General features: G+C 41.8%; 1 pseudogene; it reads left to right on the forward strand.

Moving 5' to 3' along the window:
• The first annotated feature begins 180 nt into the window (after window positions 1–180).
• On the forward strand, window positions 181–15,493 carry LOC144218368 (large ribosomal subunit protein eL20 pseudogene; annotated as a pseudogene).
• Window positions 15,494–26,101: the final 10,608 nt, after the last annotated feature.

The raw sequence follows: 26,101 nt of genomic DNA on the forward strand, positions 1-26,101 counted from the left end.
ATAGCATTGACAGTTACTCTTTGCAAGAATGGTTTTGTTAGAGATTTACGTTGTATTTTAATCTCCATAATTAGGGTTACATCCCTGACAAAGTTAGAACGAGTTAGAAAGGGATACTCTGAATTAAAAGGGTGTGTGGGATTTCAATCTCGAGGGACAAGTCAGACAGTGTCTTAGGCGATGACAACCCTCAATCCATCATTCTACATAAATAAGTGGTAAGTTTTGTTATATCATAAAGTGCATGGGCTTTGGGGTTAGAGAAACTAATCGAGACTGTATCAAGAAGTTTATACTGAGAATTTGCAGATTTTGAAACCCTGAAATACAACCATTAACTGGTGTCCCCTCCTCGCCCCCCCCCAAAAAAAGTCAGGGATAAATTAAAGAAAGAGCAAAGTGCTATGCAAAACCCGTAAGATTTAGAGTAAAAAAACTTTAGTGTTTATCTGGCACATATGTGACTTTGAACAAGTCCTGTAACCTCTTGGACCCTGTTTTCCAGCTACAAAATGATTCTATAGTACTGACCTCATGATGTTATTTTTGGGTATTAAGTTCAATCACATGTGATAAAACGTTTTTTGTTTTTTGGGTTTTTTTTATTAGAGAGAGTGATCTTATTTATTATTTAATTTATTATTTTTTTAAATTTACATCCAAGTTAGTTAGCATATGGTGCAACAATGATTTCAGGAGTAGATTCCTTAATGCCCCTCACCCAGTTAGCCCATCCCCCCTCCCACAGCCCCTCCAATAACCCTCTGCTTGTTCTCCATATTTAAGTCTCATGTTTTGTCCCCCCCAAGGGAAAATGTTTTGTAAACTATTCAACGTTCAGTTAAAAATGGAAAAACATTCAACTTGCATTTTTTTTTAAATATTTTTATTTATTTCTAGGAGAGAGAGACAGAGACAGAGACAGCGTGAGCAGGGGAGGGTCAGAGAGAGAGGGAGATACAGACTCTGAAATAGGCTCCAGGCTCCGAGCTGGCAGTCAGCACAGAGCCCGACGCGGGGCTCGAACCCGCGAACCGCGAGATCATGACCTAAGCGAAAGTCGGATGCTTAACCGACTAAGCCACCCAGGCGCCCCTCAACTTGCATTTTATTGTTTCTCAGAACTGTTCTTGTCTTAGCCTAGGAGAAAAATTTCCTCTAACACTTGGCATCTTTTAAAAAATGAATAATAAGCTCTTCCACCAGTAGTTGACTCATAATTATTTCATACATTTGTGAAGGGAAGGAGACACGATAAAAAGCAGTGATTTTAGACACATGGTCAAAACATCCTTACAACAGTGACAACTTTTGGTCCGGAAAGCATCTCTGTGTTGATGTAATGTGGAGTTTAAAGTGATTTTTCACTGCCGTATCAACAACAGTTCGTGGCTCTAGTGTTAAAAGGGAAATGTGCATTATACTTAGTTTACCATGAACTAAAGTTTTACAAGGATAGTTGAGTAGTAAGATCTTGAGAGGTGATAAGAAAGAACTGAACAGAATTGTCTTATCGCCCTCAATATTTGCCCATGCGTGAAATCAAGATAGTGCCTATTGACTAATTTTGGATGATGATAGGTAATACCACTAGCAGTTTGTTTTTGTTAGCAGGACTCTAAGCTCTGAATGGAGAAAAACAAGAAAGAGGAGAAATAAATATGTAATAACAAAATAGAAATTTAGAAATTTCACCCAGGTGGAAATGCCAATGATTTCCTCCCAATTCAAATCTCCTGAGCGAGCCCACGGCCTGCACACTGGAAGGGCATTATGTCAGGAACAGTTAGCTCTGCTAATTAACTCCCTGACCAGCTAATTTGATCAGGAACAGACACGAGGCTCAAAGCAGGTTAATCACATTCTCAAAGACATGGAGGCTGCATTGGATGGTGTTGGCATTGAAGATGCAAGGTCATGAAGAGCCATTGCCAAAACTGGCAGTCTGGCAACCCAAAGTCATGTGCTAGCCAGTGTTAGGAGGGAAAAGAAACTAAAATCCTTATAGAATAACTTGTCTTCAGAGAGGATAATGGAACAGACGTGAAACAAGGACAAGAGATTAGGAAACCAAGCAGCCAGAGGGAGAGAGGGAGAGAAAGAGACAGAATGGGAGAGAATCTGTCTGCCCATGCATACTTTCTTCAGCTGGGTTCTGTATAATGTCTTAAAATAAATCTCCTTTCCTTTACTCGTGCTGGCTCCAGCATGTTTGGTTCCTCGGAACCGAGGGATATTTTAGTAAGACGTTCACTGATTGGACTAGAGCCAAAAGTCTAAAAGTAAACAAGAAAGACATCTGAACAAATTTATTTCCAAAACATATACTAAAGCTCATGTGACACTAAAAGTCTTTCGTCGCTTGTTTAATTTTGGATCACGGCGTTATTGAGATATAATTGATATACTAGAAAGTTCACCCTTCTCTAATTGACTGTTTACTTAAACTTTTTTTTAATTCCACCAAGCTTCCAGGTCTAGTGTCCAAGTCTACAAGTAGCCTTAATAACAAAGAGAATGGCTAGTACAGGCAAGCACACTATGGCAATAAAAAGTGACAGTTGACAGCCTAGCAGCAAAGGAGAAACAGAGAAACTATAAATAGGAGAACAATAATTCCAAGGGGGAAAAATAGAGCAATCTGGGGCCATGTAGAGTGTTTTCCTTAGGCTCTTTTAGTTCCGAGGAACAGCTCAAGTTACATCTAATATTAGGGGAAGGAGTTAGAAGGAATGAAGAAAACAGGGATCTCAGCCCCATAGGGCTTCGTGGGAACCACGAAAGGCCAGATCACCAAGCCTCTGGAAGAACAGACGCTGTCACGGAGCCAAACCTCAGGAGAACTGCAACCAGGACACCATCGAGAATCCAAGGTTACCCCAGGACTTCAGCATCAGGAGCTCGCACATCATCACCTCAGTGATCAGTTATTTACGTGACTCAGCTTTCCTCTTGGCTGCAACTGGCGACGTCTTCCGGCCTCTCTGCCTGCCTCTAACTGGCTTCCTCGGCCTCTCTTTGGAATGTGTAAACTGCCAGTTCTTGACCTATTTCAACCTGCAGACTCATTTTGTTTGGCCAACACGGTGCCTCCACATTGTTTAGAATTCCAGTCTTTGGGTGGGACATGAACTTGGCAGTCTCGGGAAACTCTACCAGGCCCCATTACCTTTGCCACGCCCTCTTCTCTCGTTGACCGAGCCTGCCGGGCTGCAGAGGGTTTTCGAGTTTGTGACTCCTGCTCTCTATCTCTTTTCTATCTCACAGCTTCTGCTTATCATCATATGTGGTTCCTCATAACTTTTGCTTGTTCTACCCCATTGGCTCTCTCTAGTTAGCCCCCACTACTTAACTAGCAATTCTCAGTTCAAACTCCCCAAAGGGAGAATCTGGCCCATATTGCCCATTTTGGGCTAAACTTTTCCCGCTGGTTGATATTGTAGAATTCTGGCCACCTAGAGCATGGCTGCTTTAGGTCAGGTGTCCACTCCATGTCATCGGCTGTGGCTGAGGACCTACAAGGCCTGTGCAGAGCACAGCTGTCTGGGGCTAATGCTTCAGTAAGGCCTATGAGCAGTACACTTAGTTACCTTTAGAAGGGACTGATGGAAAAGGTGACCATCATGATTGTCCAATGCACTGAGTCAAAATGACCTAACTCTGCAAGTTTTAAAAAACCTGAGAGCATCAGGCTCCGTTTAGCCTCCCCAAATAATTAAAATCTATGATGCATGGAGTCTTTAAGAAAAGATTACATTGTGTTCAGTTTCCTCTATTTAAGAAGCAGTGATGTGTAGGGGCACCTGGGTTGCTCAGTCAGTTAAGCATCCAACTTCGGCTCAGGTCACGATCTTACCGTTTGTGAGTTCGAGCCTTGCCTGGGGCTCTCTGCTGTCAGCGCAGAGCCTGCTTGGGATTCTCTTTCTCCCTCTCTCTCTGCCCTTCCTCCACTTGTGGTTTCCCTCTCTCTCTCTTTCCCTCTCTCTGTCTCTCTCTCTGTCTCAAAATAAATAAATAAACTTTTAAAAAAAGCAGTCATGTGTATAGTATACTTGGAAGATTTTCTTTGAAAATAATAAAGAAAACTAATGGAAGCTATTTAACAGACACTCAGATATTTGAAAAACTTTGGATATTTAAAAAACCTCTTTGTCCTTTGAAATAGGAATTAGTCTAAGAAAATTGTCAAGAACAGACGCCCTCAAAGCTTTTTTCTTTCTTTTATAGTTTATTGTCAAGTTGGCCCCTCCTCCATGACCATCACCCCTTTTCCCCCTCTCCCCACCCCCATCAGCCCTCAGATTGTTCTCAGTATTTAAGAGTCTCTTATGGTTTGTCTCCCTCCCTCTCCTTAACTATTTTTTCCCCTTCCCCTTCCCCATGGTCCTCTGTTAAGGTTCTCATGTTTGACATATGAGTGAAAACATATGGTGTCTGTCCTTCTCTGCCTGACTTATTTCACTTAGCGTAACACTCTCCACTTCCATCCACGTTGCTACAAATGGCCAGATTTCATTCTTTCTCATTGCCATGTAGTATTCCATGGTATAGATAAACCACATCTTCTTGATCCATTCGTTCGTTGATGGACGTTTAGGCTCTTTCTATGATTTGGCTATTGTGGAGAGTGCTGCTATGAACATTGGGGTACATGTGCTCCTATGCATCAGCACTCCTGTATCCCTTGGGTAAATTCCTAGCAGTGCTATTGCTGGGTCATAGGGGAGTTCTATTGTTAGTTTCCTGAGGAACCTCCACACTGTTTTCCAGAGGGGCTGTACCAGCTTACATTCCCACCAACAGTGTAGGAGGGTGCCCTCAAAGCTTTCTAATCCTGGCTCTAATACTTACCAGCTAACAATTCTTTAGTAATTCAGTGCCTCAATTTCCTCATCTATAAAATGAGGGATAATAATAATACCTACTTCATAAGGTTGTCAGATTAATCACACACACAAACACAAAAAAAACCTTAGGGGCACCTGGGGGCACAGTTGGTTGGGTGTCTGACTTCGGCTCAGGTCATGATCTCACGGTCTGTGGGTCAGTGAGTTTGTGCCCTGCGTTGGGATCTATGCCTACAGCTTGGGGCCTGGAGCCTGCTTTGGGTTCTATGTCTCCCTCTCTCTCTGCCTCTCCCCAGCTTGTGCGCTTGCTTGCTCTCTCTCTCTCTCGATAATAAATAAATAAGCTTAAAAATATTTTTTAAAAACCCTTAGAACATATAGTTGGTGTATAGCGAGTGCTAAAAATTATCATTGCTTTTATTGTTATATAAATAAGAGGGCTGTGTACTAACACACTAGTTGAATTTTTATAATGGCTGAAATTTTCCTCTTTGTATGTATATGTTCTCTTTTCTTTGATATTTTGTTCTGGCTCAGTCACACAGTTTATGCATTGCATTCCCATATGATACAAACTGCTTCCATCAGATTGCTGTAACAATAGTGTTTGTTTGAGGGGTGGGGGGCACGGATCTGGGCTTATTTTAACCTTAGTGCTGGTCTGTCTACCCATTAGCTAGCTTATCTTGGTGTCTAGACAGAAAGCCAACCCATGCAAGGCAATCTTCGGAACAGGCTCCGAGGCAGACAGTTGTCAATTTGAAAGTAAACACCTTTGAAAAACAACAAAGGCCGCCTCTGATACCAAAGCATTTATCTAATGACAGCCTCTTTGGAGTCTCTGGCCAGTTCTAGGATGACTTCCTGCCTGGAAACAAGACAGGAAAGTGCTGGAAGGAGCGCATGCCAAAAGGGCTGGGGCCTGAAAGCAGTGGAGCTGGGTTAATAAAACCATTAGAGTCAACGAGCGAGTGAGCTTTAGAAAACACATCAGTGCAGGTCCCACCTTAGGCCAATTAAATTCTAAACCACTGAGGGGGGTGCTGGGAGGGGGGAAGAGGGCAAGCAGTTATATTTTTTAAAGCTCTCCAGATGCTTGCAATATGTAGCCGGGGTTGAGAACCCCGCCATTCCAGGGTTTCCTCTAATTTGCTTCTGCCACTGGGCAGGGCCTGCTCAGAAGCAAGGCTTCCAGGCGAGAACAGGGTAAAAGGAGAGGACCTAGCTCGTGATCGTGCCCATCACAGCAGCCTCCTCGGGAGCCGGCCAGGGCTTTCCCTGTGCTCAGCGCTTTGCACACACGCAGTGGGAAGAGAAAAGAAGATTACGATTAGTGTTGCCTGCTCTCACGGAGCTCTCAAAGTGGCTGGGGAGTGGACAGTAGCGCATGAGAACGTGGTAGCAGAACGGTGAGACGTCACACCGCGGCCAGGACTAAAAGTACCCTCTCTCACAGTTCTACCAAGGGGGAGGGGGAGGTCCACATGGAGGAGATGGAGCCTCTTAAGGATGCGTTTAAGCTATGGGCACAGAGGGAGCAGGAGGAAGGCATTAGGAGAACAGTGTGCAGAATGAGCAGAGTCTAAAGGTCCAGGGTGGCAGTGACAAGGCCCCTCTAGGATACAGGATGTCCCTGGAGAGTAGCAGGAAATCCACTTGGATGATTTAAATAGAGCGGGGCCAGATTATGAAGGGCTGATGTACTAGCCTGAGTAATGTAAACACCATGCGGTAAGGAGAGGGGAGACGTTGTGGAGTCATGAGTAATGACAGGCAGGGTTTTCCTGTAATCTCAGAGCATTGGAGGAGACCAGAGGCGGCCAGACTGGGTAATATGGATTGTTACAATAATCCCAATGGGAAAAACAAATAAATAAAGGCCTATGTGGTCACTGTGGAAACACAAAGAAAAAGAATAAATCCTAGGAATAGGTTTATATTCCTTTTGTGTGTGCTTATTTTGATTTTTATCAGACTATATAATATGTGTGCATTATAAAATCTGAGAAATCATAGAAAAGTAAAAAGAAAAAGCTCATGCATATCTCTAAACACAAGTAACCAATGCTTTGACACTTCTTTCCAATGTTTTAATTTTAATGTAGCTGTGATCTCACTGTCTAAGCAATTTGAATCCCACTTTAGTGTAATAGTGGGATAATTTTCTCACGTCATGAATAACTTTACTGTGTAGCTGTGTGACCTTTGTTGGTATGGCTAAACTGTGATTTGCCTGTAGGACAACAGCTTATGAATTATTTCAATTCTTCCTGTTAAAATAGTGCTGTGTAGAAGTAGAGCTCATGCATCAATCTTTGTCCATCTTGATGGTACATCCGTGGGACAAATTTCTAGATGTGCTGTTACTGAATAAGGATTTTTTAAAAATGTAAAGTTCTCGCTACTTACTGAGAATTTGCTTTCCAAAAGCATTGAACTAAATTGCACTCCAGCCAATAGAGTGCAATAATCACTCTGATTATCTTTGCTAATTTGCTAGAGTAAAAACTGAAATCCCATTTGTAATTTCTTCTGTTTGTTTATGAGGGTGAACTTTTTATGTGCTTATTAGCCACTTATCTTCCTCGCTTATAAGTGGTCTGTTCATTTTACTCCCAGCAGAAAATGGTAAGAAGGAGAAAATTTTAAGACTTACCAACATACAGAGGAGGAGAAAAGAGAGTTTAAAAGTTGCCATGTTCTTGGCAAAATTAAACCAGACAAAGCAAAGAGAGAAATATATAAACACAATGAAAGGTTAAATAGTAGTCTAGAAAAAAATTGCACCGCATATGAAAGAGAAGAAGTTAATTTCCATAAAATATAAAGTGGATACACTGATCAATAGGTCAAAAATCTGATAGAGAGGCGCAGGGTGGCTTAGTCGGTTAAGCGTCCGACTTTCGCTTAGGTCATGATCTCGCGGTTCGTGGGTTCGAGCCCCGCGTCGGGCTCTGTGCTGACTGCCAGCTCAGAGCCTGGAGGCTGTTTCAGTCTGTGACTCCCTCTCTCTCTGACCCTCCCCTGCTCACGCTGTCTCTCTCTCTCTCTCCTAAAAATAAATAAAACATTAAAAAGAATCTAACAGAAAAATGGGCAAAGAACATGCACAAATATTTCTAGGAAAGGAAATACAAGTGAATATTAAACACAGAGACCCAGCCTCACTCAATAAAATATGCGAGTTAAAATGCAAATAAGATGGCATTTCCGCTTAACAGATTTGCAAAGATCAAATGTTTAATAATAGATTTTATCAAAGAGGATGTTGGAAAATGGGTGTTCATCCATTGCTGACAGATTTAAAGTATGTGATAACTTTGGGAAATCAGTGGACAATCAATAAATATCACTGTGAAAAATTAGACATATCCTTTGACTCAAGAATCCACACTGAGTGTGGAGTCTGCTTAAGATTCTCTCTACCTCTGCCCCCTCCTCTGCTTATACACTCTCTTTCTCTCAAATAAAAAAAATAAAAATAAATTAAAAATGAATAAAAAGAACAGTGTACTTTTGTAGGTACTGGTATAGCATTTCTCCAAGATGTATTGTTGAGTAAAAAGGCAAGGTGCAAAGACTCTCTGTAAAAGGGATGGGGATGGGGACATCCACATATATATTTGCTTGCGTGTGCACAGACCTGTTTTGGATTGATACATATGGCACTAGTAATAGCTGCTGGGGGGAGGGGTGCCGAAGGGGTGGGAACTGAGGGACAGAGGTAAAAAAGAGAATTTTCACTCTATTTTTGTGTTCCTTTTGAATTTTGTATCCTACATCTGCAATGGGAAAATATAACGCTTAAGAGTATGGTGACAGCTTTCCTCCATTGTGTGAAATCAAGGTTCAAAAGGGCAGCTGCTTGGATTCTCTCCCAGTTGTGATTTGGATACAGCTGCACCAGTTAATGTTCTCCCCTAGACTCTAAGCCCAAGATGACAGAGGCTGTGTACGCTGACTTCCTTGCTGAGTCACCAGCATCTAGCCCAGATGGGAGGTGGTTAATAAATCTGTCTCAGAGGACTACCAGGATTCTAATCTAAAGGGGAGAAAAATGGAGGAGCCATAGAGAGAAATGGACAGATTAATGTAAAAGGAAGACTCAGAGACAAAAGCATTTAGGAGTAAAAAGAAGGTTCCTTGCAAAAACATTGCAAGGGAGTCAGACTTCAGAAGGACTGGTACAGAGCCAGCCTGCCCCTTCCATACCAGCACTGAGTGTCTACAGCAGTGTCAAAGCTGGCTGTGAGAGGTGCAGGTGGAGAGGTGGGCAGGCAAGTTGCCTTGGACCCTGGATACCATGTACATAACTGAGAAGAATGAGGGAAGTTAGAAAGGAAGGGAGAGCCCAAACATATTTTTCAGACTATTTTGGCTTCAAGAGACAGAGATCTAAACCAAGGAGAGCATTTATTGGCTTGCGCAACTGGAAAGTCCAGAGATTCAACAATATCATCAGGATATTCTTTCTCTTTCTTCACCTCCACACCCACTTCTCTGTGCTGGCTTCTTTCTCTTGCAGACTCTTTCCACATGCTTGCTTCTGGCAACTCCAGCTTTACAATTAACAAAGAAGTGGTCCCAGCAGTTCTTAATAGATTCAGGAAAACACACACACACACACACACACACACCTTAGAACTGATTCTTACTGGACAGCTTAGGTCACATGTTCAACCCTGAATTATCACTGTCTGAAACACTAGTAGGCCAGGCAAAGGCCTTTATGATCACCCCTAAAAGGAGGAGTGGCCGTGGTTAACACCACTCTAATCTTACGAACCAAGAGTGAGAGAGGGGTAGTCACCCAAAGAAACCAGGATGCTCTTTCCAAATACAAAACTGCTGAACAGGTGAAAATGGTAATAACACTCCACTCTAAGCAAAAACAAAGGAGCAAATGAAGATTGTTCTTTTCTTTAGAAACAAAAATTGGAAAGGATGTTTGTAACGAGCAAATGTGAAGATACTAGACAAGTATCTTGTCTAGATGTGGAAACCCTGCTGGTGGAGAATTATTATGGGCTCCTAGGACTAATCCAGCTCCCTTTCTCCTCTTATGTGGGCCTCCCCTGACCACTCCACATACAGAAAATTAGGATCCTTTACAAGACCATTCAAACTTGACCTGAAAATTTTCACGAATGGATAGTTTGTGATTTCAGAAAGTAATTTTATTGCCATACAGGTTTGATTCTTTAAAATGTCTCCTTTTCACTGAGCTGAAAGCCAGTTCTCAGTTTGGCCTCTGGATTAACAAACCTTCAGATTACTCCTCTCATCAGACAATCCTTTAAGTGTTGGGACAGACATTCTTGCCCCAGTCTTTTCTCTTTCGGCCAAGCACAACCAGTTCTTCTGACACATATCAGGTGACATGGTTTCCAGATTTTTCTAAGGCCTAATTGTCTTTCTCTGGATTCATACTGGCTTATGTGTGTCTTTCTTTAAGATGTGCTTACAGGCCTCCAGATGAGGCCTTACCACTGCTGAGTTCAATGGGACCATTGCCTCCATTTACCTGGAAACTATATTTTGCTAATGCAGCTGAAGATTTCATTAGCCTTTTTTTGCAACACTATATCATGTTGAGCTTATTACCAACAAAATCCCCACATTTTTTTTCATGAATGGTTGCCAAGTCAGGCTTTTTGTAATTATCCAAGTGATATTTTTTTGAGCCAACAGAATGGAACTTCCTATTTTTTTTTTCTTTTACGTCTTTTCTTGTGTTTCTTTCAGGATCTATCTTCTTATGTGCCCTGCCAAAATGTGACCCTTTATGATCAGATGGTATAAGGCCTGTAGACCCTGCTGCAAAAGAAGGGAATCCCCTGGTATTCCATTTACCCAACTGGTTTTCGGCTTGTGTACGGGCCAGTTCATTATTCCTGAATAATCTGGTTTCTGCTCCTTGCTAATGCCTTGGTCACATGTTGCACCACTAATAATTGGACAGCCTTTCTAGCTGATGGCTGTTGTACATGTGTGCAAATGTGTGTATCAGATGCTAAGCTCTGACCTGTGGTTTCAGGTCAGTTATTGCCAACCTTTGCCCTCACTTTAGCTTCATGCCTGGTGTTTTGGCTGAGCAGACACTGGTGCCAGTAAGCTGCTCCACCCCTCTCCCATGGCCAATGAAATGATATCAGCCAGGATAGCTCCAGAGGGATTTGGGATTTGTCACATTTGTTCTCTGCTTTAGAACAGAGTTGTCACAGCTCTAATTCATCATCACATAGTCAAACGGTCTGATGAGACTTTGACCTAAGTCCTAGATTCTAGATACCCCCCACCCCACACCCTTCTTGGAACTAAAGCCCTCTGTACTTCAGCTGTGTCATCAAGGATCTTGATTCCTTTGTGATTCCTTCATCTGGTTCATGGAAGACATTTTTTATGGGGTTATATGTTCAGTTCCAGAATTTGGAAGGGGCTCTCTGATTTGCATACCCACTTAACTGTCTTAAGATGCTCATAACCAGGGGCACTTGGATGGCTCAGTTGGTTGAGCATCCAACTTCAGCTCAGGTCATGGTCTCATGGTTCCTGGGTTCGAGCTCCACATCGGGCTCTGTGCTAATAGCTCAGAGCCTGGAGCCTGCTTCAGACTCTGTGTCTCCCTCTCTCTCTCTCCCCCTTCCTCACTCATTCTCTCTTTCTCTCAAAAATAAATAAACATTTTAAAAAATGCTCATACCCAGAAGTTTCTTCTACACATTGCCCCAGCCCCCGCCCCTTGGATTGTAGAACTTTTGCATATAGACACACTACAAAGTGAACTGAAATTCACCTTGTTGTTTTGACTCGAAGATCTTAACTGCTGACCCCTACCTGATAAGAGGTAGCTCCTTTGCTTCAGTTTATCTCCACTGCTTTCTTCGCCCCACTGCTCCCTCCCACCAGCCTAAGCCTCCTTCTGCAACATGAGGTCTTAGGTACTTGCAGCTCTGGAAAAATACCAATTATGATCATTAAAGAAAATGTGCAACTGGAACCCTGAGGATGTGGTCAGAAGTGGAGCCTCTTCCCTGACGCAAAGAAGGAAGGTACATTGTGCCAGCATAGACGCCAATTGCCCATTGTATCCTGTCTCCCATAATGCATGCACTAAAGACCTCCTTAAAGAAGGACTGAGGTCTCCAACTCATTAGTGTGTAGGACTCATACCTCAAATATTTGAAGAGCCTACCTGTTTGGCAGGATTTATTTCTCAGTTTTCCCATAAATCTCTATAATAGCTCATTGTCAGATGGTGTCAACAACAATAAAAAGATAATATATTAGTGCTTCTTGCTCACATATTCTCTGTCCCTGAAGAAAGAAATGCTGGCTTGAAGAGCAATGTTGAAACAAAATCATCAGTGATGTTCTCATCACCTTTCCAAACTTGTTCTGTGATGGCCTTTTTAAGAAGTAGTATTTTTTTATGTCTTTCTTTTTTTTTTTTTTACGTTTTTTATTTATTTCTAGAAGAGAGAGAGAGAGACAGCGTGAGCAGGGGAGGGTCAGAGACAGAGGGAGTCACAGACTGAAACAGGCTCCAGGCTCTGAGCTGGCAGTCAGCACAGAGCCCGACACGGGGCTCGAACCCACAAACCACGAGATCATGACCTAAGCGAAAGTCGGACGCTTAACCGACTAAGCCACCAGGCACCCCTTGCTTTCTTTTTTAAACAAATAGTTTATTATCAAGTTAGTTTCCATATAACACCCAGTGCTCATCCCCACAAGTACCCTCCTCCATACCCATCACCACCACCCCCCCTTAAAAAGAAGAACCAGATGTGTTCCTAAGAGGAAATCTATAACACCCTCTTTCTGAAAAATAAGACACTAGAATTGAAAGACCGTACACTCAGGATTTTCCAAGTTCTGGTTACAGTAAAATAATGGGTGACATCACCTAAAGGATACAGGTTTTCAGGAATCAATGCAGTAAATAGTGTATGAGAAGTAATTACTAAATATAACGGGAAATTTTTATAAGATTTCCTAGGTATTGAAACACTCTTCCTTACCAATCCAAAATTAGTAGATCAGAAAGTGAAAATAATTTTTCTGGTATCTGTTAGCCAATCTAAGATTAAAAACTGAAGAACCAAGCTTATATATGTGGGACTTTTTCATAGCAAAATAGAAAGTACCTGGAAGGCAATCCAAATAAAATCATTTAAAAAGAAGTGATACTGACATATCTGCTGAGGAACTATTCATTAGAATGTTTAGACCAGATCCAAAAATGCTAATCCACTGGCTCCTATGCTGATTATTTCAAGAAGATTTAAAAAAAAAATAAGATAGCATTCAAAGAAACTCTGCCAATTTTGAATTTGAAGATATTAACAAATGTACTCAGCATTTCTTCCATCAAAGGAAATAAAAATATAGCTTTGTATTTAATACAAACTATTTAAAGGGTTTAAAATAATATCATTTATTCCAGAATAAAAAGTGTTAAGAACCATAACGAAGTAAGGAGTTAGAGGAGGGAAGAAGGGAATGAATTCAAGAGCTCATCTGAGAAAGTAAATAAGATTGGCTCTTGCTCCGAGATAGGAGGGAAGGTAGAGACAAAGAAGAAGCAGAGGGAGATGACATAGAGAAAGGGTAGATGAAGACGTTGATGTTTCCCCAAAAGGCCTGGATGTTTCTAGCAAAGCAGAGAGGATGGAAAGCTACTTTCATTTCCCTCACTAGATGGTAAGATCTGTCAAAGCAGGGATTTTTTTTTGGCCCCTATGGTAATGCCCATCACCTAGCATAGCAAGCATGGCATATTGTTGATTCTCAATTTGTATTTGTTGAATAAAATGAATGAAAGAGTGTGGACCTTGGGAACTTAGAAGAATGGAGAATACTGGGAAGAGCTGTTAGAAGTCAATAAGAAATGAATAATGGGATTGTTAATTTGAGGTTAGCTGGTATGCATTTTTCTGAAGTTCAGAAACAAGAAACAGAAAAGTAGACAGATTGGAATTGGTGTGACCGAGTGAGTGGGATGGAAAGGGTGTAAGAGGGTCCAGTATGCATGCAAGGGTGATGGAGGCCAGACTGGACATGGGGTCAAGGATGAAGACCAACTGAAAGCAGCAATAGATGGTCAAGGCCATGTGATTATAAGCCCTTCTGAGGGCTTTAGGCAATGAGCCCCTTTATTTTTTAAATTTATATTTTAAATATAACTTATTGTCAAATTGGCTAACATACAGTGTGTAAAGTGTGCTCTTGGTTTTGGGGGTAGATTCCCATGGTTCATCGATTACGTACAACACCCAGCACTCATCCCAACAAGTGCCCTCCTCAATGCCCATCACCCATTTCCCCTCCCTCCCATCCCCTGCCATCAACCCTCAGATTGTTCTCTGTATTTAAGAGTCTCTTATGGTTTGACTCCCTTCCTCTCTGTAACTATTTTTCCCATTCCCATCCCCCATAGTCTTCTGTTAATTTTCTTAAGATCCACATATGAGTGAAAACATATGATATCTGTCTTTCTCTGGCTGACTTATTTCACTCAGCGTAATACCTTCCAGTTCCATCTATGTTACTACAAATGGCATGATTTCATTCTTTTGGCAATGCACCCCTTTAAACACCAATGTAGGGAGCCTGGGCGACTCAGTTGGTTAAGTGTCAGTTCTTGGTTTCGGCTCAGCTCATGATCTCATGGTTCATGAGATTGAGCCATGCATTGGGTTCTGCACGGACAGCATGGAGCCTGCTTGGGATTCTCTCTCACTCTGTTTCTCTGTCTTCTCCCACTCGTGCTCATGCTCTCTCTCTCAAAATAAATAAAGAAGTGGGTTTTTAAAAATTTGTTAAATGTTTATTTTTGAGAGAGAGACAGACAGACAGCAAGTTGGGGAGGCAGAGAGAAGGAGACACAATCCAAAGGAGGCTCCAGGCTCTGAGCTATCAGCGCAGAGCCCCATGCAGGGCTCAAATCCACAAATGGTGAGATCATGACCTGAGCTAAAGTCGGGTGTTTAACCCACTAAGCCACCCAGGAAGGAAGGAAATTAAAGACATGATTGACGTGTGATATGTCTATTAAAATTATGAGCTATGCTAGTCCTTTCTTGCTTGGCAGCAAGAGTAAAGAGAGCACCCTGAAAGCCTGGGGCACACCGTGAGACTACAAGGTGGTGGGGTGTCTCCTGCCCACCCCCAAATGCCATACTCCGCCACTCTATCACTTGTGAATCTTTGCACCTGATCATGTTGCAGCCGAGTCCCAGTTCTGGTGCTTTGTATCTCAGCTGAAGAAGATGAAGAAGGCTTGGGGGACATCGTCGACTGTGGACAGGTGTTCGAGAAATCCTTCTTGAGGGTGAAGAACTTTCAGCACCTGGCTGTGCTCCGACTCCCTCAGCGGCACATACAACCTGTACTGACAGTACAGGGACCTGATCACTGCAGGCGCTGTCACCCAGTGCCACTGAGACACGGGCGCTCTGCACCGTGCCTGGGCCCACTCGATACAGACTATGAAGGTGGAGGAGACTGCAACCAGCAAGTGCCACCAACCATCAGCCCAGCAGTTCTCGGACTCCAAGATTGAGTTCCCGCTGCCCCACCGGCTGCTGCGTCACCAGCACAAGCCATGCTGCATCACTAAGAGGCCCAACACGTTCTTTTAGATGCAGAGCCTCCCCGTCCCCAGGTAGGCCCAAGTAAACTCCTGGGGGAAACCAGGGTGCTCAGAAAAAAAGAAAATAAAAATTTAAAAATTACATATGAGCTATCCTAATTTTTCTCTTATATATACTTGAATATAAACCATCATAAACTGGATGTTTTCTGCAATATTGGGGTTAATAACAATGATTGGAAAATCTTTCAGTTAGTTATGTTCTATATTCTGTGCTGTAGGATGGAGCCAAGATCTGGTTAATACTGGGCTTGAGGGCTCAGAAGACAGGCTGGAGACTTGGAGCTGCTGAGGGCAGAAAACCAGAACCAAATTTCTAGGTACAGGTGTCTTGTCTAGAGGTCACTGAGGGGAAAGGGCCTAGAGGTGACAGTTTGACCAGAAGCAAAGACCATGGAACTGGTCATGTCAAACAGAGGGATAGATTAGCAGATATGATACAGGAAGTCAAGATGCAGAATCACTGTGGGTTTGCTTCTTTGGAAGACCCAAAAATCAAACCCTCTGCTAAGACCCTTCAGTTTTAAGTTCTCTGCCTTTAATAGCAAACATATTTTCTTTTCTAGGATTTTCTACTTAAAATATGAAGTTTTTGAATCAATTTTCTTATCACCTCTTACGGAAATGTGACATTATAAGGTTCTATTTTATTTGTTTTAATTTTTATGACATTATGCAAATACATATACTCATATATTTAGGCTTCTCAGGTTGCAATTTCTTAATTCTTCACTTGTGAGATATCAACGCAAAGTTACATTAGAAGCCTAATTAAGAGAAAACAGTATTCATTGTTAGATGGGACTGAGATGGGAGTTGGCATTGGAAGGAGAAGAAAATGAAAGGAACTTCCTCTCTCCTCCAGACTTCCTACGTATGTCTTCTAAACATATATTTCAGGGGAATCCATTGTTCATTTAAAAGAAAAACAAAAAACTCTACACGTGTTCCTATTTGGTCTATAAATCAGTAAAATATTAAAGTGGAAACAAAAGAAATACCACCTGGCGAATGACCATTTACATTAGTCATCGGTCCTTGAATTTGATTGCGTTGCAGATTTGTACTTCTGAAAACAGAATGTCTCAAGTATTGTCTCTAAAACCTCGAATTCTTGGTATGAAATTATTCCTCTTCTATTCAACACTGAAACACAGAGAAGACCATTTAAAACAGCCCCTGTGATGTGTGGAAACAACATTGTACAAAATCTGGATTGGAAAAACTCCTCTTCTTATTTTTTTAAAATGTTTATTGATTGATTGATTGATTTTGAGAGAGAGAATGAGAGGGAGCATCAGTGGCAGAGGAGCACAGAGAGAGAAGGGGAGAGAGAATCCCAAGCAGGCTCTGTGCTGTCAGCACAGAACTCGATTTGGGGCTTGATCCCATGAACCATGAGATCATGACCTGAGACGAAATCAAGAGTCAGACTCTTAACCGACTGGGCCCCCCAGGGCACCCACGGGCACCCTTCTCTTCTTGGGAAAAATAAATTATAATATAACTTTAGGGGGGATCTTTATTTGAACAACACCATCTCAAAATCACAGCATTGTAGTAATTATTCAGTTTCCCCCTCATGTCCTTGTGATATATTATTTAAAAGTTTTGATTTATCACAGGATATAAAACTTCTAGAAGCAATTCAAAATTGAATACAGATTGCTAGCCCTGAGACTTCAGATATATTTCTCCCTTGCTTAGTTATTCAGCTATTTTAAAATCTTTTCTCTTTGATCATTGATAAGAATGTTGGCTCAACACAGTTATTTAGCTCCAAACTTGTGATAGTATTTGTTTTAGGGGGTTAGTTGTTGTTGTTGTTGTTGTTTTGAAAACTCCCAAGTATCAATTTCGGTAAGGTAATAAATTCTTCCCTCTAGCCCCAAATATTAGCTGATGTATTCAAGGCATTACATGTCATCTCTTGTCCACCTTTTTATATCACACAGACTTTTAATCAGTCATTTTGGATTCCAACCACATTTTCCAGGAAGTTAACTTTTAAATACCTCTTCTCCTGACATTTCTGATGGGATTCCCCTGGCAAAGGTAGATGGGTTTTTTTTTTTTTTTTAAATTAAAACCACACTAGAAACAGAATCGTTTTTGTTAATTGCTGATGATTTTCCTGGCTAGCATCCATGGAGCTAAAGTGACAATACCATTGAACAGAATGGACGGCAAAAACAACAACAACAACAACAACAACAACAAAAAAAAAACGGGGGTGAATGGCACCTGCAGAAACAAGCTGTCCACGGCCAGCAGGGGTTAGTTTGTACTGAGTTGCTTTTCCTAATGCTTCCTCCCTGCTTAAATGTCTTGTATCTTCTTAATGTTTCAGTGCTAGATTCTGCCAAAAATATTAAACACAATTTGAAAGAAAAGGAAAACATAAAGATAAAACTTTCAAAAACAATATTGCAGGGAGAATAACTCTTCCTTCCTTAAAATTCTTTCTGTGACACACTATCTTCAAATAAAAGCCGCTGAATCCAGTACCCACTCATCTTAAAAATAACAGGATTGATAATTGCTAATGTTTACTTAGCTATTAGTAAGTGCCAGGTGCTAAATGCTTACACTTATTCCTCCATCTAATTCTCACAAAAATTCTAAGAAAGAGGTTCTTTTATTACCCTCAGTATAAAGATGACGGAGCCGGCATATAGGGACTTTGATTTATGAACATTCATATCCCTGTATTAATAATTCTAGACCTGTTACTGGAAGAGCTCTGAGAATTCAAATACACAGGTCTATTTTTTTTCACCCACTGAATATTAATACCTACAAGTATAATCAGAGCAGAGGACAGCCACAAGACAGTTTTAGTATTTTTCAAGTTTTAAAAGAGTGCCTTCAGTCATTTTGCTTCTAAGTACAGACTCGAGAGAAAGTCTCTCATATGTGCAAAAAGAGACATGTATTAGAAAGCCCATTTATACAGCAGTTAAAACGAATAAACTAGATTTCCATGTATCAACATGGGTAGATCTTGAAAATAATGTTGATTATGAAAAAAAATGAAGGTAGCTGTAGAATGATAAGTTTGGCACAATATCATTTATGTAAAAATGTTGTGTAGTAAAAACTATGCTTAGAACATAAAACCACAGAATATGCTATTTGCAAATATGCACTAATATCATCAAAGGATAAAAATGTGAGCGGGAAGGGTAAAACTTTTAGGATAACAGTTATCCTGGGAGGAGAGAAATGGAATGAGGGGAAAGGTACAAAGGAGGCTTCAGTGCTATAATGTTTCATTTCTTTTGCTTTAAAAAAGGATACAAATACGAGAAAATGTTAACACTTGTTCTTTTAGGAGCTACACAGTTTTGTTCCCTTATTCTTTGTAAATGTTTGTATTTAAAGGAAGGTAAATGGGTATGTTTCTGCCAATAAATGGCAGAAATCACTATATTTAGCAGGCTCTCCATAAACTTAGGGTGAATTCTTTTGAAGCACATTTAACTAGATGCCTAATTTATCCATAAAATAATTCAATATACTATCCATAGAATATCTAACTTTGAATCTTGTGAATTCAGTACAACCTCCCAAATAAACTAGTTGTAAAATGTATTTCTCGGTAATTTCATTTAGGTGAATTTCTGTATGTGGTTTTATGTTATCTGGCTCCCTGTCCCAACTCCTGCAATATCATCAAAACCAGCAGTAAGAATAATTGTCTGGAAACTGTTACAGGCCACATACGTCTGGCCACAGACTCCTCCTCACGGGTCATCATTATTATCTGGAATGTGCATTCTCAAATCTGATTCCCTGTCCTGCCCCTTCCTCTCCCTTTCTTCATGTCCAACAGCACAGAAGTTCATTATGAAGGTAAACACCCCTGAATGCTATGTAATTAGGCTATGCAGTTTCTGTAGTGAGTGCTCCTCATTACATTATTTGTATAAAGTCCTGGGTCATATCTAAAAATATTTCAGCTTGAAATTAATCTAATCTTTTGTTCATTTGCTTTTGTTTGAATCTTTCACTTGCTAGATAATAATGCAGTTGAATAATGCTAAATCCAGCATCACTTAAAATGCTATTCATTTTGATAATGCTATATTTTGAAGTGAGGAAATTATTCATTGTATACATTTTAAAATAATCACTTTTGGTTATATAACTAGCAATTAGTACCAGTCTGTGAGCATGTGTTCATAAACATTTGTCATACCTGCCTTGTTTCAAAAAGGATTAAAGGATGAGTTACAGATACATACAATGTAGCACCAAAGAAATTAAATCTCAAGTTAGTGAAGAAATGGAAACAGAGGACTCAAGTCAAGAGTAAGTTAAGTATGGGGTGCCTGGGTGGCTCAGTTGGTTGAGCATCTGACTCTTGGTTTAAGTTCTGGTCATGATCGCAGAGTCATGGGATTGAGCCTTGCATCAGGTTTCATGCTGAGTGTGGAGCCTGCTTAAGATTCTGTCTCTCTCTCTCTCTCTCTCTTTCTCTCTCTCTCTCTTACCCCCACCTCTGTCCCTCTCCCCACCTCTTGCTCTCTCTAAAAAAAATTTTTTTTTAATTAAAGAGTAAGTTAAGTGTGTAAAGTGCATCCTGGAAGCCACATATATAGCTCTAGGCTTCTTCATGGCCAAGAGAAATACTGTCAGTTTCACAATTAGGTATCCAGAAGACAAAACAAATGGGGATAATAAACAGGGGAAACACAGCTATACCAGGTACTAAAACCAAAGAAAAACACTTTTCAGATATATTTACAGTCAGAGAGTAAATATAGCAACAATTTTTCATGGTGCTTTCTTATAAATCCCTTAATGTAAGTCCAAAGTATTGCACCAAAGTAAATTCATTATGGAAATCGGAGAAGAAGAAGGAGGCATGGCATGGGATTGGAGGCTGGGAGAGTAGGAAGAGTGTGGTGTAGGCACAATCCAAGAGCTAAAGCATTGCAACAGTTGGTCTTCACATGAGGCTCATTACCAGGATGAAAATATAATTTGTTTAACCCAGGAAACTTTGAGAGTGAAAGGGGTACCATTAATAATTAAGCCCCCACAACAGGTATAAGCCAGGACTCTCCTGAGAAAACTGGGACGTAAGATCATTCCAAGTCCTTGCTCATCACCCACTGACATCCTGTTTCCAGTGCAACCCACCATTGTGAATCTGGTCAGCCAAACTCACCCTGTCCAACATGGAGTGAGTCTATTCAGCTCTAGCTGTAGGGGGTTCTGGGTGTTTCTATCCCAGGTCACCAGCTCAGGGTAGAGTACTTTATGAATCAGTCAAATAGGGAAGGTAATTAAGGAAGACTGGAATAAGCATTGAGTAATGGTGGCCTGAGGCTCCAGTCTTTACCAAGAGAAGGTTAATTTCTGATAATGGGTGGGAGGGAGGAATAGACACAGATATTATAGACAACTAGATAGGTCCCATGAAGAGGAATGAGATACCCTCCCTCCTAAGGAGCCTAACGAGAGATCTTATGAAAGAAAACTCCTTGACGTTGGGATATTATCATAATGGCTGAAGCACTATAAGCTGTAGTTCTCAAACATGTAGTATGAATTACCCGGGGAGTTGTTAAAAACTAGATTCTAGGACTACAATATCACAGATAATGATTCTGTGAGTCTGAGACGGAACCAGGAGTTTATTTTAACAGGTGCTCCATGTGATTCTAGCAATGATGATTCTAGCCTACACTTTGAGAAATATCACCCTAAAGACTGATTCAGAGCCTTCAGGGAGTCGAATCTTTCCACAAGAGAGTGCCTTGGGCTGGCTTTCAGGAGGATATGGTGCCATTTCTACATGAAATGTGGTGGGTGAGAGATGGAGGAGGATGAATCGGGGGATCAGAACAACTCGGGCTTTCAGCCACCTGAAGGATTTTTCCTCCAAGGGTCCTAGGTTCTCAATGAGGATGAGAAAAGTGCTCTCCTCTCCAGAGACCCTCTCTGGTCCTAACAATTAAGAGAACCACCCAAGCAGGGACACAGATGACCTCATTTTAAAAATCCTATGTAGATTAACTCCCAATCTAGCCAGCTTCCCTTTACCTTGTAATAGCCCCTAAGGTTTACTGATGATTTACTATATGTCAAGCTTAAGTGCTGTATCTACTTTACTCATTTAGTCCTGAGAACAATCCAATGAGGTAGGTACCATTTCCCCCCTATTTTATGATGGGTCATGTTGAGGAGGGCTACTGTGAAGCACATCCATATGCGATCTATGACCACAGTATGGTCTGTGTCAGTGACATCCCTTGCAGTAATGCAGGGCAAAAACCCTCATGCCCTGGGCCCAACACTATGGGTCTCAGGAGTTCAGTAACTTTCCCCAAAGTCTCACATCTAGAACCCAAGCTCTGAAGCCTCACACATGAGAAAAAAGAGGGACTTGTATAGGAAGAAATTTCTGACCTTGCCAGGAAGGGCATTGAACCAACTTGAGATCAATACACTTATTCACATAGGCGCAGGTAAAAGTGAGAAGTCAGGAAGTAGCACTTTCCAGTGAATCAATTGTCGCAACTGAGAATCTCCCAAGTCTACCTGGAGGAGGTCCCAAGGCTGCCTCCCCAAGCCATATTAAATGATGGTGGAGAATAAAGGCCCCAAGATTCCATTTTTGGTTGCATTTTTTTTTTCCAGTGAGACAACCTCCAGGCCAAGTTTCTTGCCTCCAATATTCTGTCCTATAACATGTTGTTTCTATGATACCTTTGGTCCTTGTGTTAGAGTGATTTTCTATGTGTCTGTTTCCTGGTCAAGTTTACAAGCTTCTTGAAGGCAAGGACAATGCATTACCACATTTGTGTCTCTCAATGCCCAGAGAAGACCTCCTTGCTCTCTCTTATGTGCTAGGCATTAAGCTACCTGCCTTCAAAGTCTAGTAGGAAAGACCTACAAATAAGAATGAAGCACTTTATGTAGAAAATTATGGAGGTGAGCACAGGGTTGCTATGGAGCCAGAGAAGGTGGGCCTGACCTAGCCTTTAAGGACCAGCAAAGGTTGCTAAATTGAGCCAGGAAGGGCAGGAGAGGGGAGAGGGCATTCTAGGTAGAGTAGACAGCATGTACAGAGTAGTAAATGCTCATGTGTAAGAGAGAGGGAGGAGAGAAGAAGGAGGAGAGAAAGGGAGAGAGAAGAAAGGATTTGTGGTACCATAAGTAGCTTAAAGTGGCTGAAAATTTCACTTTGACTGTGACACCAGTGGAGGGGGCTATGGCTGGGGGAGAAAAAGAATATGAGTTCTAGATCCAGACTACCTTGCTTGCATGGTCCAAATCCCAGCTCTGCCACTTACTAGCTATCTAATTTTGAGCAAGTTACTTACTGTCTCAAGCCTCAGATCCTAATTTGTTAACGGAATAAGAATAGCACCTATATTTTGGGGCACCTGGGTGGCTCAGTCCATTAAGCGTCTGACTTCTGCTCAAGTCATGATTTCCTGGCTGGTGAGTTCGAGCCTTGCATTGGGCTCTGTGCTGACAGCTCAGAGCCTGGAGCCTGTGTCAGATTCTCTCTCTCTCTCTCTCTCTCTCTCTCTCTCTGTCTCTCCCTCTCCCTGCTCACCTGCTCTCTTTCTGTCTCTCAAATATAAATAAACAATAAAAATTTTTAAAAAAAGGATAGCTATCTTTTGGGACTCTTATTATGATTATTAAATGGCTCAATACTTATAAATCACTTAGAGCAGTGCCTGTTGGGTAACACGTATTTAGTAAAGAGCAGCTGTTAGTGTAACCCTATTGTTCTCTTTCTCTCATTCCCTGTTTTCACTCCATTCCAAGCAAGTCTTACCAATTCTGCCTCTAAAGCAAATACTGAAACCATCCTCTTCTGTCTCCACCTTGGTTCAAAGAACTATGACTTGGTTCCTGGATTTTTGAAGTAGATTCCTACCTGGTTGCCCTGCTTCCAGTCTTGCTGTGCCCCGGTGTGATCCCCAGAGCAACCAGAGTGATCCTTTTCAGAGGTAAATCAGGTGTCTCTCCACTTGAAAATCTATTGTGTCTAATCATACATCATACCAACCACTTAGAATTCTCATGGTGACCTCAAAATGTCTTAGCATAATATGGCTTCCTCCTGCCTCTTTAACTCCATGTCCTACTCCCTCATACTGACTATGCTTCAGTCTCTAGCTGCCTTGAACTTGGCAAGTTTGTCTTGCTAGGACCTTTGCACCTGCTGTTCCCTCTACCTTTCCTTTCCCTTAACTTGTTTGCCTCCTTCTTGTCTTGTAGAACCTAGCTCAAATGTCAGAGGAGTAGACTTTAGTTGGAGACGCCAAACTAAAGTAACAGCTTCCCAGGTTTCTATATTTTACACAGGTAAATGTATTTCCTTTATTTCTTTGTTGTTGTTTTTTCTTACTCCCCCAACTGTGTCACCTCACTCCCCCAGAACGTAAGCTCTATGACACCAGATACAAGGACTATTTTTTTCATTGCTATATTCCCAGTTTCTGGGAACCCCCTCCCACATGCCAGGCACTCAGTAAATATTTATTGAATTGATTTTGAATGAATTAGAAGACAGTAGGGAAAGAGGAGGGGATGCAGCCAAAAATCAAGGCACCTGGGGCCAATTATTATGCCTTTGCAGTAATCTGGTGAGAAATGATGAGGCCCTAACAGTAGTTTTCAACCACTGAAATCACCTGGAGAGTTTAAAAAAAAATCCTGATGACTGAGTGTCATCCTCAGAGATGCTAACTTAATTGGCAAGGGCAGCCTGGGCATCAGGATTTTTTTAATGCTCCTCAGAGGATTCTAATGTGCAAAGTGGTAATCACTGCCCTAAAGGCCGAAGGGGAGTATAGAAGGGAGAGTGCAGGAATGTTTAATAGGCATGATTAATTATGAATTGGACGTGACTGAAAGGAGGGTGCTTGGGAAGAATCCTCGATTTCTGGCTAGGGCCTGGGTGAGTGAGAGACACAAGTTTAGAGGAAAAGAGAATTCTGTCTTGGACAGGCCGAATTTGAGGTACCTAGGGGATTCAAGTGGAGATGTTCAATAGATATTTGTTTTTTAATAGATCTATGTTGCCTTAGTGAAGAGAAGGAAATCCCTCCAGCTTTCAAGAAGACAAGAAAAGCAGAAAAAGGCACCTCTGGAAAATATGACAATTGTACAGAGTATAAGATCATTTCCACTTTGCACAGCCTCTTTACTCAAAACCTCCTTTCAAGCCAATGCCCCATCTGTTCTTAAATGTTCAACATGTTGATACATTCGCAAGGATTATATCATGTATGAGTACTGTTCTATAAATCCATTTAACTTACTATTCTGGTACTACTTGTACAAAGTATCCCATTGATTAAAATGTACACAGCCTTCAAGGAGTATATGACGGCTTTAAAACTTCCAATAAATGAAAATAAACATACTCATCATTACTTCTCTTAAGATTTGTGGTAAAAAAAATACTTGAACCTAAACTGCCTCGCTTGTTTAGTTTTCTAATTGGTAAACATTTACTGGGTTACCAAAGATACCAAGTACCGTCTGAAAGCCCATGGCTCCTTGGTTTGGCTCTAATTTAACTTAGACTCACTAAAACAGCAATAGATAGGGTGATGTATTTTGTTAACAGATGGTGAATGGACATTATGTCCAGCATCCACAACATTCCGTTTCTCAATATTCCAAGGAATCCTGTAGAGAAATCAACCACGAGGGAAAGGATCAGGTCTCTACTGAATGTTTATTCAACTAAAAAGAGCTGATACCAAATCATGTGTGTGCAGGTTAAAAATTTTAAAAGGGGCATGACTGGCTTAAAGGATAAGAGGGGATGGAACAGATAAAGCTGGATTAAAGTAATTCACAATGTATCAGTAAGTACTTAAGTATGAATTCTGAATACTTAAGCGACTTTGTGAAATTAAGAGACGCGGGGAAAGGAAGAGGAAGGGGGACAAATATCCTCTGCACCCTCACACTGAGTGTTAAATTGTGGCTAAGGGCTGCTGCTATCAGCCCCTGCGGAAGAATGAGGTCTCTTAAAACTGTAAGAACGAGTGGGTGGGGGCGCCGCCACTCGCGGGGGAAAACACTTCACCCGGGGAGGGGCCGAAACTCGCAGCACCATCCCGGCCTTGCTTTCCCTGGGGCTGCCAATCTAGCAGGTGAACGGTGAGAACACAAAGCAACGAATGATTTACGGCGTGCGAAACACCAAAAGCCAGGGTAGGGTCCTCGAGCCCAGCATCTGCCATCACGTAACGGGCAGATCCCACTCATTCTCTGAGGAGACACCTGCCCCACAGCCCCGCCCGCCCGCTGAGGGCGAAGTGCTGCGGGCCCAGGGGCAGAAAGGGCGGCTAGCTGGCCCGCGTAGAGAACGAGCGAGGGGGTGGCCTCCCTGCCACCCGGTCGCAGGCGGGGCGCGGCAAGAGGAGCCAGGGCCAACACGCTGGAGGTAANCGGAGACAGCGGGGGCTGAAGGAGGGGGAGAATGGCAGTTGCGGCGCTGGTTCCCGGGAACAGCCGTCAAGACAGAACTGCGGAGGAGGAGTTCGGGAAAGCGGCCCTCGGGACCCCTCCTCTGCGTTCCCTCCGCCCCAGCTGAGAGGCGTCTCGG

This window comes from Crocuta crocuta, unplaced genomic scaffold, assembly GCF_008692635.1.
Source record: "Crocuta crocuta isolate KB4526 unplaced genomic scaffold, BGI_CrCroc_1.0 scaffold39, whole genome shotgun sequence".
In the NCBI taxonomy this organism is placed as follows: Eukaryota; Metazoa; Chordata; class Mammalia; order Carnivora; family Hyaenidae; genus Crocuta; species Crocuta crocuta.